Raw genomic sequence first — 16,989 nt, 5'->3', positions numbered from 1 at the left:
TGAGTTTTTAAAAAAGCATTTATCCACATTTGATAGATCGCAGCCTTATGATTTTGAGCCTTTTGGTTGTCCAAGATACTGGAAACCGGCAGAGGTGAGAGGAAATAGTGGGCGAGGTGGGAAATTGAGTGATGATTTGTGGACAGTGTCCTGACAGACTCGATTTTGTGCAGCCTACACAGACACAATAGTTCAACATGATGAAAAGCATGGATTGGAAGTAGAAACTGGCAAAAAAATATATATATACAGTATACTGACCTGAATGACTTCTATCTACAACTGCTCAGCACACTTGTGGCAGGTCAGGACTTCCCAATGCTCTTCGTAACATAAAAACATACATATACACCGTTTCACTGAACATTCAACATCGTGCTGCTCTTCTAAAAAACAAGTTTGGTCATAAATCAACCCCAAAAATAACTGTGTGAATCCTGTAGATGGTTTTCCCTCCGTCATTCTCATAAAAACCACAGATAAAGGTCGTGAACATTTAATAAATGAGTTCGCCGGAGCTTGACAGAGCAGGAGTGGATTCGGCCTCGAGGCAATCTTTCATAGTAAAGAGCGGCAGAGAGCTTGATCTGTCTTTATGCGCTTTTAATTACACACGGCTGGCTGGGCTCCAATACCCCAGAGAGGCAGGGTGTAAAGCACACGTCAGGACCAGCCGCCGCTCTGCTGGCAGGTCAGTATTACCCCACCTAAACACCCTCAGGGGAAGAGGGGGATCACGAGGCACCTCTGAGGGCGGCGAAGGGTTAATCCAGCAGACACATTTACAAGTGCCATAGGCGGCTGTCAATCATTCCTCAGTATTTTTGACTGACATGCAGTGAAAACAACTGTCGGGTTGCTAAGCCAAATCGCACCCGGCAGGCTCACATATTTATTCCACAACCTCGCACGAAAACGTTTGCACGTGTCATAACGTACATGTAAATTTCCCCAAAAGGAAAAGTTTAAAGAGCAGCTTGGCAACATTGCCGTGTCAATCCATGGAAAGTGACATATGCCGACTGCTATTGACATTTCACCTCCTGACTTTAACCTGTCGGCTTTTCATTTTGGCGATCGGCTGACGGACAGGCAGTCCGTGTCACCGGGTAATGTGAGAAGACAGACATGGCGCTCGGACATATCTGCTATGACTGATTTATCAGACAGACAACAGTCAGCTGCGTCACGACATGGGATTAGGGCTCGGACGAGTGTGTGTTCCAGTGTTTGCTGCCCCACACTGCACCTTTCCTGCAGACTGGTCGCGCTTACTCATGCGCACATATTGACAAACACACATGAACCCGCATGGCCTCACAGCCTCTGTCTCGCGCACACACTCGCACGTCTTTCATCGACATGCATTCCAACAGCTCAGAGCACATCGAGCAGCGAGAGCCGAGGGAATGAGGCTCCCTCACACAGAGAGAGCTTTTATGTTATCACAAACTCTTGATTCACATGACTCTCATCTCGCAGAACCGTACTTTACTGCCGCGAAATGGTGTAACCTCCAGGCAATGTCAAGGTGAAGGAAACGTGTCAGCGCCTCCCCGGTGAGCTTCGCTTCGCTCCAGCTCTCTCCAGTTAATGACTCGAGCGTGGAGAGCGTTACCTCTGCCGGGGCCTGGCCAGATGACCCACAGGAGATGGTGTTGGAGGGAGGGGAGGATACAGACTGTAATCACAGGCAATCATCAGCTCTCTCGGTGGATCTGTGCTACTCTGGGCTGAACTGCTTGGCCCCACGAACCTGTGATTTGAGCTGCAAGGTGGAGTGAGACAAAGGAAAATGGGTGTGGATGAGGGTGACGATGAAGATTTATAACACGGAGTACACACAAATGAAAGATTCTAGTGATTTACTGTAGGTGAGAATGCCCCTGCTATTGTGGGGATGTCCTATCGTCAATGCAGCATATACAATTCCTGTGATATTAAAAAATGAGGTTTAGTTGTCAGAGACCTGGCTTGGATTATGGAGGAAAAAGAATTTGAAGGTTGAAGGTTGATCCAAACCCACTGGGTCCACAGCAAAAAATTGGAGCCAGGCTCCGAATTTGTCAGAGCAAACCCTCAGCTCGGATTTAATTTTATTTCTTAGCCAACAATTGACTGATCAGCCAAGTGCAGCTCAAATGTTTCCAAAGAGAGAAGACCACTGCAACGCAACTACATCTTGTGATTTGCATGTTCACACAGTCCAGTTTCACCTCCACACTGTTGCTAGAGTCTACAAACATGCTAGGTTAGCTTATGCAATGCTAGAGAGTTAGCATGCCAACGTGCCTAAAAACCCATGCTGACATGCTAAATAAATGTTGGACGTGAGCAATGTTCTGTACACTTCCGATCAAATGTGCAATTGGAACGCCATCAACGTGTTTTTTCCGGATGTGACGTCGTTCCGAGGGCCGAGCTTCGAGGTATAATGGGATGCGGTACATGGCTGAGTTTAAGTTGTGCCATTAAAGAGGTTTTCATCTGATGGCGGTGATAGATAGATAGATAGTTAGGTGGGTGGACAATGATATCAGTCTACACTAGTGGACTTTACACTGAGCCCACACTTGTCTTGACCCTGTGGGTGACGGAGGAAGTATTCTCAGCGCGAGAGGAAAAAGAAAGTTCCATGCAGCTTGACGTTGTGAGCCGAGTCGCCGTGAACTCCGACCCTCCAGGCTCAAACTGACGGCACTCTGCTTCCTCCAGCTCGCCTGTCTCTCTTCATCAGCGCTCAGCAAGCCTCTTCGTAGCCTGCAGCACTGATACTAATATGAAATACAGAATGGTTGTCAATTTCATTTTACAGAAGTAAAGTTTGCTCGTGCCACTCATATAGAACATAAAGAGCACTTCCTCACAACCACCAGTGCGATCGACTGGCCTTGATGGGCAAAAAATAACCTCTGCCTTTATGGTTATGTGCATGTCGGCTCTTTCTCTGGAGCTGTTGACTCTTACTCTTGTGGTGTGTAGTGACTGTGGGTGAGTCTGGTTGTCTGCTCTCTACTGTGGTCTTTCATCACGTTCACTCCCCATTCTGGCATGCCTACCAGCATAGTGTGTGTGTGTGTGTGTCTGTGTGTGTGTGTGAGATTGTGTGAGAGAGAGAGAGACCAGATCTTTACTGCCATCTAGTGGCAGAACCCTGCGACACCTCCAGTGCAGATTACCTCTGAGTTCAAGAGTAAAAAAGAAATATATTAAACAACAGTGTTTTGAAACTACTGTGCATATGCAGTCGGTGTGTGTTTGTAGCTCATTACAGAGAGTCCATATTGGTGGAGCAGGTCAGTGAAGTCAATGAGCGTGTGCTAATTACCCTCCAGTCCCTCTGTGCATTGCCACTTGTTACACATTTGCATATAAATGACTTTAAATGTGATGTCGCCGCTAAATTCCTCAACCTGCTGCTTGTTTAAAATTCATGAGTGCTTTTGAATTTTGTCAGGCATGGTTGGGTCGTCACAAAACCCCTTTGATACATTTCAAAACTCTGGCAGGTGTGTGTGTGTGTGTGTCTGTGTCTGTGCAGGGATTTTGGTTAAATTTTGTGAAAACCTTGTCCCTGACAAAGCTTCCTGTCGTCTTCTATCCCTGTTTTTAAACTCATTACACAGTCCTGGCTCACAGATGGTGGATGGAGACTTGTGCCTGTGTCTATACGTAAGAGAATTGCTTCGGTTCTATACAGCATGTATATAATATAATGTCTGTATACTCGCACTGTATGTCACATTGATCGGTATCGGTCTGTGGTCACCAGCAAGGCTCGTTGGATTGTGACCAGGAGAGCAGGAAATATTAAAGAATTTTTCAGCCTGTTTCCATAGGAACTTACAGTAGTATGAACCCCCACACACACACACACACACACTCTCTCTCCCTCGACAAGCACTCTTGTTCAGTGTTAATTTGTGTCTGCTGGTTGATTGTTTGCCTCGGGAGGAACAAGGACGGCGCTTAGTGCTAAAAGTAACTGAATGGCCCTTTTACACTTCGCTAATTGAATCTGAACGTTTTGATTAGGTTTTTTTTTCTCTCACTCTGTGTGTGTGTGTGTGTGTACTTGTTTTTGTTACCTCTTTAGGACCTTTTTACCATTGCAAACACTAACCTGATCAGGACCAGTAGACCTCATGGGGACCAAAGCTTGGTCCCCATGAGGCAAAACATAGTTTCTGAGGTCCTGGTTAAGGTTAGGGGTAAGATATGAGTTGTAGATGAGTTAAGGTTTGGGTTAATCGTGTATTGATGAATGGTTACGGATAAGGTTTTGGTTTAGCTGTCCACAATGAATGGAAGTTAATGGAAAGTCTTCATAAGAATGGCTGCGCAAACGTCTGTGTGTGTCTGTGTGTGTGTGTGTGTAAAAGAAATAGAACACGAGGCTCGGATGCAGACTGACAAATAGATTTACTGACCATATCGTTTTCAGCATAAGAAACCATATCTACTGAAATGATGCAATGGCCGGGAACAACATTCTGAATTTGTAACGCTACAATATTCATCTGTGTTTTTCTATGGGGGAGCAAAACTGCAATTGTTATAAATGCTTTAAATTACTGTCTCTGAGGGTAATGCTCTTGCATTATTAACTGGAAAGTCATAAACAATAATATAAAATACAAAGTGCTGCTGGCAGGTTTACTATCTTGACTGTTAACAAGGTTGGCCTGCACACAGATGCAGACGCAGCCAGCTCAGCAGTAGTGTAGTTGTGTAGTGTAGTTGTGTAGTAGTGTAGTAGCAGTGTAGTAGCTCAGCCTACAGCAGCAGAGGAATGTATATGGACTCTTTGATGTTTCTCCACCTGCAAGAGGCAGAAACCGCCTGACTGCATACATGGCTGTAATAAATGTTTTATATGTCTGCCTCTGTGTGTGTGTGTGTGTGTCCTGGATTAAAAGAAAAATCCATTGCCTCCTGTTTATACACACTCATGGAAATGCTGGAGGGCTTCATTAACTCAAACCATTGGCGTAATTCTGAAAGAGTCAAACATGGTAATGCTCTAATTGAATGATCCCCGCACAGTGTTTAATACAAGGCATCTGCAGCTGAGAGGAACATTAAAAACCTTTGACCTCATACACAGGAAATGTGCTTGTCCAGCCACTTGAACAAAGAATCTTGACCACATTCTCTCAGTGCTGCCTCATCTGTGTGCGCACACACTTGCACCCTGTTTAGATAGTTGGGTCACGCCGCGCACCCTTAAACAGTCTCTTTCGGCACTTTTTTGTAAATTCCTTTGGTTTGTGTTTACATGAACCTTCGCTCTGTGTTTCCTTCTCTAAATGTTGTGACGGCAGCTCTAAACAGGATGCAGGTCAGCTGTAATTTTGGTTTATACAGCAGTTAAACAAAATGGCCGGACTGCCAGTGGACTGATATGACTGCATTCATGCTATTTGTCTTTCTGTTTCAATTGAGTGTTTCCCACTGCTACACTCCCATTTCCACTCATAGATTCATTTTGTGAAACAAAGGAAGGAAACGTTACTCTGTTATGGGGCTTTGCTAGTTTGCTAAATACCAATACGTTCATGTGGTGTCGGAATAATCTGAAGAATTGGTTCCAGACTGGGAAAATGTTGTCGCTCCAGCAACTCGGAAAGTCAGTGAAAATGTTGGTATGTAATTTGCCCAGTTGCTGAAGTCATCACTTATTAGCTAATTAACATTTACCAGGTTTAAAAAGTTGCTTCTAATATCAATTTACCAGATGTTACACCTTTGTCACTTGCTCAATGCATGTCCAACTCTCACAAGCACCTAAAACCACTTTTTAGCCAAAGTAGATGTTTTTATGATTAACGTACATAAGTTTAAAATTATTTATGAATTTTTTCTTTTGCTCTTCCTTATAATGCAAATAATGGAAAGACGTGTCAGCATGTTTTTTAAATGCTCTTAATTCTTAGCACATGAATACACCACATTTTGTTGACGTCGTCCTTGTTTTTCCCAAATTCCGACTTCAAAGCACATCAAAGTCGGAAAAACCTCCTCACAAGTTTTGAAAATTGGACCTTCCGAGGACCACGTGAATACACAGTACATCCCAAAATATGGTGAAAATAAGGATGTGGCAGGGTAGTTCTTCAACTTGCTTTTTGCTATCTAGTCTCTGGCATTCTTCAGAAACAGAGAAGAAAACACAAGCTGACCAGTTTGGGTTCTTGTGGTCACTGCATGGTATCTGTTTAGCCTGGACATGTGTTTTTTTTTTTTTGGGGTTGCGCATCAGCTCCGGTCGTGGCCACATAGCATTTTGACTTTCCACTGCTTTCATTTCTGGGCCTGATCTGTTTCCTATTTACCAGTGTGTCAGTGTCATCTCACCCCCACGTCTGGGAGCGCGGTGCACCCTGGGTTATCCGGTTCTGTCAGCATGACTTGACGCGGTGAGCCGTGTCCTGGAGGATGGATTTGGGATGAAGAGGAGAAGAAGTTCCTATCCAAACCCATGTTTGTCCTCCCTTGCCCCTCCATTCCCCCCCCTCTTACCCTTCCCACCCTCACCCCACATTTCTCCTTCCTCCTCTCCCATGACCTCAGGGAGCGCTCGGGAGGTTCACTGTTCCAAAATGGGATGAATTTTCCCCCCTTCTTCATCTGTGGCCGCTCTCTCTCTCTCTCTCTCTCTCCCTCTCCTGAATTAACACAGAAAAAAAAACACCAAACCTCACTGCTGAGTGACTCATTCAAATAATTGTTGCTCTTGGCTGTATCAGGTTTCTCTTTTCTCTGACTCTCTTTTTTGCTTTTCTTCCTTCCCCCCAGTACAGTGTGGTATCTGGGCCACTTGTGAATTAGGGCCTTTGAGTGAAAAGGCTGAAAGAGACGAGTGACATCAGAGAGAGAGAGAGAGAGAGGGAGAGAGAGAGAGATAGAGAGAAAGAGAGAGATCCAAAGCCTGAGTCCTCCTGTAATTGTCTGCTCTGTTTCTGTGCCTGAATATGTGACGATTCCAGACAATCAATGAGCGACTGTCCTCGTTCCTGCAGCCAGCCAGGTCCCTGTGTGCGTGTGTGCGCACGTATGAGCAATCATGTCTCTAGCATGTGCGTCTTCTTTTTAGCAGAACCTGAGGTGTGTCGAGGTGCAGCCCGACATTCTTCACCTTTACTGGAAGACACCTTTTGAGGGAGCGCGCCACCCTTTCTTCAGAACCGAATAACAGGGACGACAAAGAGACGCTACGTGTGTGTGTGGGAAAGTCAGCAGAGAACAAAAGGGGGACGAGGAGTGAGATAGCAGAAAGGAAAGGGGAGTGGACGGACGAGGGGGCAGACCGACTCAATTTTGAAACAAGACAAGAAAGACGATACTTGTTGAAACATTTTTTTTTTTTTTTGAGGGAAGTGGGGGGAAAAAGAAAAGGAGCGAGATTTGGAGAGATCCCTCCCCCCCATTGACAGATCTAAGTTACTGTAGTCTATCCTGTAGCCAACCCTCTCCTCCCCTCCCCTCCCCTCCCCTCCCTTCTCCTCCTCCTCCTCTGCCGGTCCCATGTGAGCTGCAGCCTGATGACTGGACCTCTCTGTGTCTCCGCTCCGCTCTCGCTGCGCTCCGGCAGACATGCATTGTTCTCCACTGTACACTACTTGTTGCCCCCATTCTCAAAGGCTGGGTCTGTCTTAGCTCCGCAGGAAGATTGACTTTTGGGGGATCAAAAAGGCTTTTGGCTGCCTCGTGGTGAGTACTGACGATTAGATTTGTTGGGGTTTTTGGGGACAGGGGGAGTCGTGTCATTCATTTTATTTGCTGTGACATTCAATTTTTTTGTCTGATGTTTCTGAGTTTGGACAAATGCTGAGGGGGATATGTGAGATATGTGATCTTCTAAACAAGACAGAGAAGTTGGCTGTGGAATCTGAAACTTTCTGTACAGAGTTGGCGAGACGACCGCTCGAGTAGTGGAAGCCTTCGTGACTCTTTCTCCCCTTTCAGCTGACTCACTCTTTTAACTTAATACACATGGCTCCGTGCTGTGTGTGTGTGTGTGTGTGTGTGTGTGTGTGTGTGTGTGTGTGTGTGTGTGTGTGTGTGTGTGTGTGTGTGTGTGTAGCGTACATGCGTTGCCATCAGTGTTTCTGGAGTAATTCTGCGTGATTACATGTCTCGTTCTCTCCCGCCTCAGCGCGCATGTGTGTGTCATTCACTTTGAATTATTTACTTGTGTGTGTGTGTGTGTTTGTCCGCTCGACTGTGCAGATGTGGGGAAAAGACCCCCCGCCTCACCGTTTGTCATCACCCTCTCAGGTCCTCATTGATTTCCTCATCCCCGAGAACAAAAAGCCTCACGCTCCGGCCCAAGACCCCCAGTAAACAAGCCAGCCCAATATCAACAGCAAATCTCATGCAAGATGTTGTCCATTGATTTTTCTTTGTAGCCAGATGCACACACACACACAGACACACACACACAGAGCGATGCACATGTAACACAGTCGAGGCCCAGTTGTCTAGAGGGACTCCATTGTTTGTCCAGCATAATTGTTTGTGTGTATGTGTCCAGAGCCTTGTCCAAAAGGGTTTTTGCACAATGAAGTCTGTCAGCAGGGGGATGTGGATTTCTATCTCCCTCTACGTCTCTTTCTCCCACCCCCCCTTTCCTGTCCAAGTCTCCCCTTCACATCTGGATCAGTCCCCCCCCCCCTCTCCACCAGCTGACAAGAAACAAGGGAGCGGATGGAGGGGGGAAGGGGGGCGTGTATGCAGGGACCAGAGGAGAGAGAGGGATAGAAATGGGAGGAAGGGGAGTTTGCTCAGGCCAAAGTTGCCCTGGTAGACTTCCCCCCCCCCCAATGCAGGAAGAGCCTACCTCACAATGTCATTGTGTGTCCGTTGTATGAGAGGAAACATTTTTACACAAATTCAAGGACACATTTGTGTGCGTATAATAAGCGTGTGAATGATTTGGCGTACATAAACGTACTTGTATTCAAAACACACACTGATACAGATGCCAGTGTTAGTAAATCCATCATTAGGAACAGATTCTCGTGCTCCTGTCGTATTTAGCTCAGAGAGCAGAGCCTTGATGCTTCTTTGGAAAGCCTGGTCTTTGCTGAGTGTCAAATTTTCAATGGGAATTTGTGCCCGAAGGCTTTAGCTGTCAAATCCAGTCCTGCTCTGTGTCAGTCTCCAAACTCTGCTGCCTTTCCGCTCGTGAGCGTGTGCGTCTGTCAGTAGCTGGACTCTGATGAGCTCCCCCGACGTTCAAAAAACCGTGAAAATGGAAAAGTGCAAAGCTCTACTTTAAAGAGAATCACTCACTCGGCCCGGGTTGGATTTGCTTTTGCTGTTGCTTCTCATTTTCCCTGCCAGATGAAACCGTACATGCCAGCTGTTGTTTTGCGCTGCTCTGCCAGAGCTGGGCAACCACTCCTGCTTCTGTTTATCCAGGGCAGGCCCGGGTGGCAGCGCCAACAGGTGTGTGTTGACATCATTAGCGTTAAGCAAAAGTCGTGGCAGCGCAGGGGTGAAAGTCTCCCCTCACATCTGTCTCTGCGGCTCTCTTGTGGGACACATGATCCGTGGAGTTTCAGGGGGGTTGCAGTGATTGGGACAGTGATAAAACACCAGCCTTCATCTCCTCCCAGGAATTGTTTGACTGTGCAGTTTGTGCCATATGTGCCAGTGTAATTCAGTCATCTCCCTCTGTCAGGGCAGCTGTTCCGTGTCTTCTACTTCTCCGTTTATTTCGGGCAGTTACGAGCTCAGCCTGCATCTGTGCGTGATTTATAGGCGAAAAAGCGCTGACGTTACAATGCAGGTGGCGCGAGTGTGACGGAGGTCACTACAGCATGAATGGTGTCATTGTAACTCGACATCAAGCGTTAACACTTATAAAACTTACAATGCATCTGTTAAAGTCGTATATAATCCATTTTTAGCTTTTGCGCATGTGTCTTTCGATCTAATATAGATAGTAAAGTAATATGATATTCACACAATGGTCCTGTTTGAGATCGTGTTTACTGCCCTGACATCAGCCATGTTCGTGTGTCCTACATTACATCAGTCGTGTCACCAGGCAGACTGCAGCCAATGAGGTGCTGTCATTTGGCGATGTACAGTACAGTGTGCTCGTAAACAAATCAGAGTGAAATGTGTGGAGCTGGGTCACAAAGCTGGGGGTTGTTTTGGTCACAGTCATAGCATTTACTCAGCAGTGATGTCAATACGCCAACAATGACAGAATCTGACCGAGAGGGAGAGGGAGCGAGACAAAGACCCCAACTGACGACAGAAACCCCCAGAGTGGGACGACATGAATGTATGAATGAAAAGGAATAAATCTGGGGGGGAACAAAGCATCGTGCACAAACCTAAAGAATCAAAAATGAAAATCGGCAAATGGGGAAAAAGCGGAAAGACAAAGGTTCACATTAGCATTCGTAGCAACAATCTGTGGTATTTAGTTTATAATTTGATATGATTTATGTATGAAGAGGTTCTCTCAGTCTTCTGAGCCGGACCACGGATAGAGTTTCTCTTCTGTCTTATCCAACTCTCTTTCTTTACCACCCTCCTGCACTTCCTATATATCTCCTCTTATCTTAACACTGTGCACTCTCAAACTCAGTTCACACACGGCAACACAGATTAAAGCACTCGAGACACGGGGGTCTGGTCGTCGCTGATGCGTCGGGCCTACACACAAAGAAATGTAGTGTATGTGTTTCATTATCTGTTGCCGCACACATCAAAATCACATTTTGCGTGTTTTAAAGTTTTGTGGCGTCTTTGTTGCACAGCTCCACATCTGCAGCATCACTTGTATTCCTGCTGAAGGTCGCACCATGATCACTTTTCATCACCACATTTGGTTCCAATCACCGAGAGGCATGTTCTTATTAGATGTTGCAAAGGCATGTTTTATTTTTATTTATTGTTATTATTCATATATGGGGTCCAGGCATGTTTTTTTTTTTACATATGACAAAAGCATCTGAGTCTGATTTGGGATCTGAGACTTAGAAAGAAACATATAGCTTCACAAATAGTTGTGGGTTGGATGCAAATGCAAAAGAAATCTGCTCCCTGACTATCATGCAATGTTGGTTTTAAAATCAGGTCAAGTCGGGTCATGCAGAATGAAGCATGTGTGTGTGTATCTCATCAATGATGTTGCACGTAGGGAAATTATTTCACAATTGAGATGTTGTTGTTATTGAGATGTTGTCGATTGCATGGGTGTGTCATTGGCACCGAAAATATCTTTGTCATCAGCAGTTTCCTCAAAACCTATTCAAACCTGATCTGCAGCTCTTTCATCAGACTTTGTAAAAAAAAAAATCACATCTGTCTTAAATCATGTTAATTATACTATATTAATATAGTGTTTTCCTTCCTGACCACTCAAATTTCTTCACAGTACAAGTAGAAGTACACCTGCCAGCAATTTGGTGTTTAGTATCTTGCCCAAGGACACTCTGGAGGAGCGGGAATTTAACCACCTACTCTCTTGTTAGTGGACGACCCCCTCTACCTCCTGTGGATCTCCATTTTTCAATTTCCTGCCCAATATTTCAAAAATTGTTTGTGTTTAAGTAAATGATTTCATTAATTCAGTATGGATCAGTAACAACTTGTGTAGAGCTGCAGACATTAACACACAAACTGCTGCATTTCCTTGTATGTCTGAGTCTTTGCACTTTGCACTGTTCAGTTGCTCCCACATCATTGTATTCCTGAAGATTATCATTCCCCCGTCTCATAATGTTTTTGTCTTCCTCTACTTGCTCTGACTGTGGTGCAATTCTCTGTGCTTCCTGTAAAAAAACACCTTTAAAAACCCATTAGATCTATTTTGGAACAAGTCAGAGGCCAGGTACAAATCTGAGTTTGTGAGCGTGACACAGGTTACACATCATATTGAGATGAGAGGATTACAGTGATTATTGGTGGAAAAGAGGGAACGCTTCCTGATTATAGCCCGACTGTGTGTGTGTGTGTGTGTGTGTGTAGTGAGGGGGAGATACAAAGAGCTCTGATTACTGCTGGCACTGCCGACCCACTTCCCAGGACACCAGGCATTGACTGACACAGCAAGGAGACAGGAAGAGCTATAGGCACACACACACTTACACAGATCAACATGCAGGCGCACATGCAGGCGCACATCAAACACAGTGATTAGCTCTTTGTAGGTTAATCTCATGCTTTACTGTCAGCCCACATTTTAATTTTACTTTCACTTTTCCTACTTTTTTAGAACTGCACATTTCTTTAATGGACTTCCTCTTGAATAAACAGAGCACAGAGAGCTTGTTGGCACATGAGCGAGTATTCAAACATAATGATAATACTTAAATGTAATACTGTATGGCACAAACCAAACTCCAAACTCAATAAAACACTAATAAAGTTAACATCAGGCGCGCACGCACACTCATGCTTTTTCCCTGTTTGTGTTGCCCGCGGCAACGGCTTGGCCGAGCGTGGCCGTTGATGTCAGATGTGATGTACGAGTGTTGGGACTGTGAGGGGATGACCTCAGCAGAGGGAAAGTCCCACAGGACTCACATCAGCTGCAGCCAGTGGTCTCCATCGCGACTTTTCTCACACTCAGCGTCTGTACTAACAACTAACGCTGCCCCGGCCCCGTGAAACCTCACATTCACCGATCCCTCAGTGGCATCACAAGTCAGCAGCGCACAGCGCGACAACACACACATGCACAGACCCAACATGCCACACATAGTCGGAACAAAGGGTATTTAGAGGGGTGGTTCGAGATGAAATTATAAAAAACTCAGCGGAGCCTTTGGGGCGCTGCAGAGCAGTGTTTTGTTTGGAGAAGAGGTGATGAACCACACATTTACATGGCATAAAAAGACTAATATAAATGCAAATGTGTGGCATAATGTCTATGAGAATAGAATAATAGTAGTAGATTAAAGTTAAAGGTCATTCTGCTATAAGAATTTTTGAGTTAATTGCTTAAATTCAAGCATGCAACTAAGCCAGCATCCATGATGACTTTATTTCATATACATTTTGATTTTAAAATATTCATCAGATAGCTACTAAGGCTAATTTAGCTCCTGCATGGATTTTTTTACGAGAACCTGAAAACATTTGTCCGTGTCTTTGAAACTAGAATTATGGAAATAGATGTCTCTTGGTTTCACTCATTTCCAGTAAATGTACCAATAAAAAAACTGGAGGAGGATAAAACCGCCCGCCAATGTAAGCAATGTAGATTTACAGACACTGAAAAATTGCTTCATAAATTCTTTATTAGGCCTGTGTTTGTGAGACAGAATTCATTCTGGTGACAAACAGTGAGTGTTATTCTTATTTAACAACTTGAAAAGGTCATTTTTGCGTGCTGTAATTTAAATAGGGTGTAGTTATGGCATTTCCTGTCAGTAAAGCCAGTGGTTATTCTCATCAGTCTTGGTTTTAGGGCTCTGGCTTGTGGCACATCTGTCCTGTGGCTTTTCTCCAGTGGGCAACGTAGGCATCCGTGTTCGTGTTATGGTCTTGTTGTTGGCATCAGTGTATTTTTGCTGGTATTCAAACCCATTAGATCCTGCTCTTTGACACACTAGTCGCAGTGTTATAGGCAGGATGAGCATCCATTTCCCCCCCGGGTTTGTGGCCTCTCTCCAGGCTGGCCGTGCGCTGTCCAGTCCATAAATGATCCATAAATGAAGGGCTGCCTCTTCCTCGGCCAGAAGGGCTGCCTCTTCCTCGTACCAGCCATGCATGGGAAAATAATCACGGAGGCACCAACCACATCCATACACATCAGGAATGTGTGCTGCTGCTGCTGCTGTGCTCTCATCACAGGCCCTCGTGTGCGTGAACCTGTTGGTGTGTGAAAACGTCGTGAACTCTTATGAGGTGTTACGGGATCAAGAGCCAGTAATGAATCACAGGGTGAATTATTTTTCTTCTCCGGATTTGCCCCGCATTAACATCTCACTCTGAGGTCAGTGTTTAACGGCTGCCGTAAAAGTAAAGGATGGTAAACACATAAAAGTGCAGAAGTGAAAACAGAGCATGCTCTGAGTGTGGGAGAGGTTGAGGTGGGAAGGCGGGGGAGACATTAATCTGTGAGTTTCTGCTAGGCAAGCGTGTATAATACAGTTCTTCAAACCCATAACAGTCACAGTGAAATTAGCACCTTGACTTTTATTTGAACAGATGTTTCTCTGTGCACATCAGATGACAGAGCATGACGTCGACATTGCTCATTTGATAAATATCTATAAATCCTGGTGCTTGGTGGCAGTTGTGAGTCACTTCTAGTTAACTCTTATGTTATCACTGATTTGCCCCAGGGGGAGCTATTGCTCTAGATGTGAACTCTGAATCCTCCGTCCTGTCCTGCCCCTGGGAACCCATCAAATACCCCCCCCCCACCTCTGTCTTCTTTTACCCTTTTCTCCTTCCTGCCTTTGTCTCATTATGTTATAATCTAGCCAACAGAATTTACAGTTTCTTAACCTTTACCCCACTTTTGATTCCCCGACAGTGACAATAGATTTCCCACCTTTCATTTTGCCATGACAACAGAAACCCAGGCCACAGCTGTAAACATGTTTCCGCCACATGTCCTGCCGTCTTGATGCCAGTCATTTGTGCACATAAACACAGACTGGTTGAGGTTATGACTGAGCTAAAACCCTGGAAACTAGACGGGGTGTCGAAGCCGGGCCGACTTTTACTCCGGCTGCAGCAAAAGCTCAGTGTGACTCAGGGCAAAGCGAAGCTGCATCGTAGTGTCTGAGCTCCACAGCTACTCTATCCCTGTGGATGTTGTTGTGCTGCAGTGTACGGTGAGTAAAGCCTTGTTTCTGGGGATTTTGATATTCATGTCAGGAGTAGTGTCAGTGTCTGTGTGTGTGACTGCAGGGCAGTTGTTTGAGGATCAGAGGTTTTGAAAGAGCAGCCTGGTTATGCCCATGTGCTTCAATCATATTTCACAGTGGCTCCTTTATATCATCTGGTGCATCTTTTAAGTTTGGATTTGTTTTTAAACCAATAATTGTGGCTTTATTGGAGGCGTTTGATCTACTGAAAGAAACCCGACTTAAAATGTGTTCATATTGAAAATGAATAGACTATATTAAATGTAATAAATTGGACTATGCTGTTCGTGAGATGTTGGCATTTCCGTTGTGGTTACACCAACCCACCTCCTACGTTCCCTCAGCTCCACAATCCCCCTCCCAGACTCTGGGAACAGAGCCAGAGAGGTAAGATACATTTCTTCAAAATACACACACACACACACACAAACACACTCCCTTGAAAACACCCCCCTCCAAAGCAGAATTCGGTTTTTAATCCTCCTTCACGTATGATATGGAGAGCTTTAAATAGTTGTGCTTGAAACCTCAGGTCTGTCCTTTACAAGCCATATGGGCTCTTTTTTTTCCCTCTGCTCTGAGATCATCATGACCAGATCATCTCGCAGCTGTCCCTCAATGTATTCCAGACTTTGACTGGGGGATTAAAAAAAATGTGTGTGTGTCGAGAGAAGAGAGGAAAAAGTTATTGAAACTGGGGCGTTTCTGTGGCGAACTGAAGCAGTGACCACGGAGCTGCAGTATCCCCAGTTCGATTACCTTCTTAGTTCATTACTGTATTTTCCTAAAGATTATGTTTTTGGGGAGCGGTGCCAGTTCGATGTTGATGTTTAAGACGGAGAGACGGTGCATAAGAGTAAGAGTGATAATCGGAGAGAAGGCAGAAAGGTAAATAGTGCATCGGGTTGTGGGCTACATGCCAGCTCTGCACCACAGAATATGGATCTCTTCTCAGCCAGCATGGGCTCGGCACCAAGCCCCGCAGCACAAAACTGTACCAACACAGGCCTCCTGTGAGTGTGTGTGTGTGTTTGTTTGTCCTCCTGGGGCCTGTCTTCAATCCCTCTCACCATCCCTGCCCTGCCTGATCATTTCCTCCGTCTGTATTTCACCAGGTTTTTGCAGCCTGTCAGATCGATCCAACGCTGCCTCTATAGTTGTCCTCAAACACTAGTCTGCTACTGAGCACTGGTCCAATGACACAGATACATAAAAGGAAGGTTGTAATAGATGATTAAAGCAATTTATTAGGCAAAGTAGATATAAATGTGCATGTTCCAGCTTCTTGAATGTGTTATCTTTGGGCTTCGTACTATTCGACAGACAAATTAAACATTAAGGTGTCACCCTGGACGTGGTTATGTTTTCACCCCTGTCCGTTTGTTTGTGGTTTAATTGTTTGTGAGCAGGATTATGCCAAAAAAACGGAAACGATTTCCATGGAATTTTGTGGAGGCAGAGGTCATGACCCAAGGAAGAATGAATTAAATTTAAGTGTGGGTCTGGATCAGGGGTCTTTAATGTGAGACGGGGCATTTTCATTGATTTCTCAATGAGTGATTCATAGATCTTGATGAAAAAGATGTTGCTGACTGATACTTATGAGTGTGTGCAATTTGGTGCAGATCCAAATAAGAATCTGGATGTAGTGAATTCATGAAACAGTCCCCTTGTGAAACCATGAGTTGGAATCCACTCTTTCCGACTGTGTCTTTCCGTCAGGCAGAAACATCTGTAACCCAACCTCACTTTTACTCAGCCTGCATTTGATCTCAGAGGGCACGTTAACCTTTATACAGCCTCTGGTCCCGCTGAGTCATCCCGGTTCCAGGGACGCTCCACTCTTCCAGAAGGGCGAGCGGGCGGCGGAGCAAGTTCATTATTCGTGCATTGGCTGGCCTCTAACCTGCACTTGAAGGGCAGCCATTAAACACTCAGAGCTAATGACCGCTCCGCTCGTTCCATCTATCAGCATGGATGTGGAGTTTGTTGTGTGTGATCTCATGACGGTTTGGGTTACACACACTGATGCAATCTGTGGGCAGACGGGTTACAGAGGGCGACGGGGGGACAGAGTTGCGGAGAGCGTGTCAGGAAGGTGTGTTGGTTTGTCGTGAAACAGACAGACAGACAGACGGGA

General features: G+C 45.2%; 1 protein-coding gene across 3 annotated transcripts in view; it reads left to right on the top strand.

The window, feature by feature from the left end:
* sash1a (SAM and SH3 domain containing 1a) overlaps positions 1-16,989 on the top strand; it is a 157,951-nt gene that overhangs the window by 82,756 nt on the left and 58,206 nt on the right. The window contains exon 1 of one of the 3 annotated variants that reach the window (XM_047337966.1): positions 7,535-7,713. The exons of the other annotated variants lie outside the window; for them this stretch is intronic. The gene's annotated coding sequence lies outside the window, so the exon portion shown is untranslated. Of the gene's footprint in view, positions 1-7,534; positions 7,714-16,989 lie in introns of those variants that run through there. 3 annotated transcript variants of the gene reach the window in all.

This window comes from Hippoglossus stenolepis, chromosome 20 (assembly GCF_022539355.2).
Source record: "Hippoglossus stenolepis isolate QCI-W04-F060 chromosome 20, HSTE1.2, whole genome shotgun sequence".
NCBI lineage: Eukaryota > Metazoa > Chordata > Actinopteri > Pleuronectiformes > Pleuronectidae > Hippoglossus > Hippoglossus stenolepis.
Note: the sequence above shows the minus strand (reverse complement) of the source record. Positions and strands in the feature narration are given on the sequence as shown.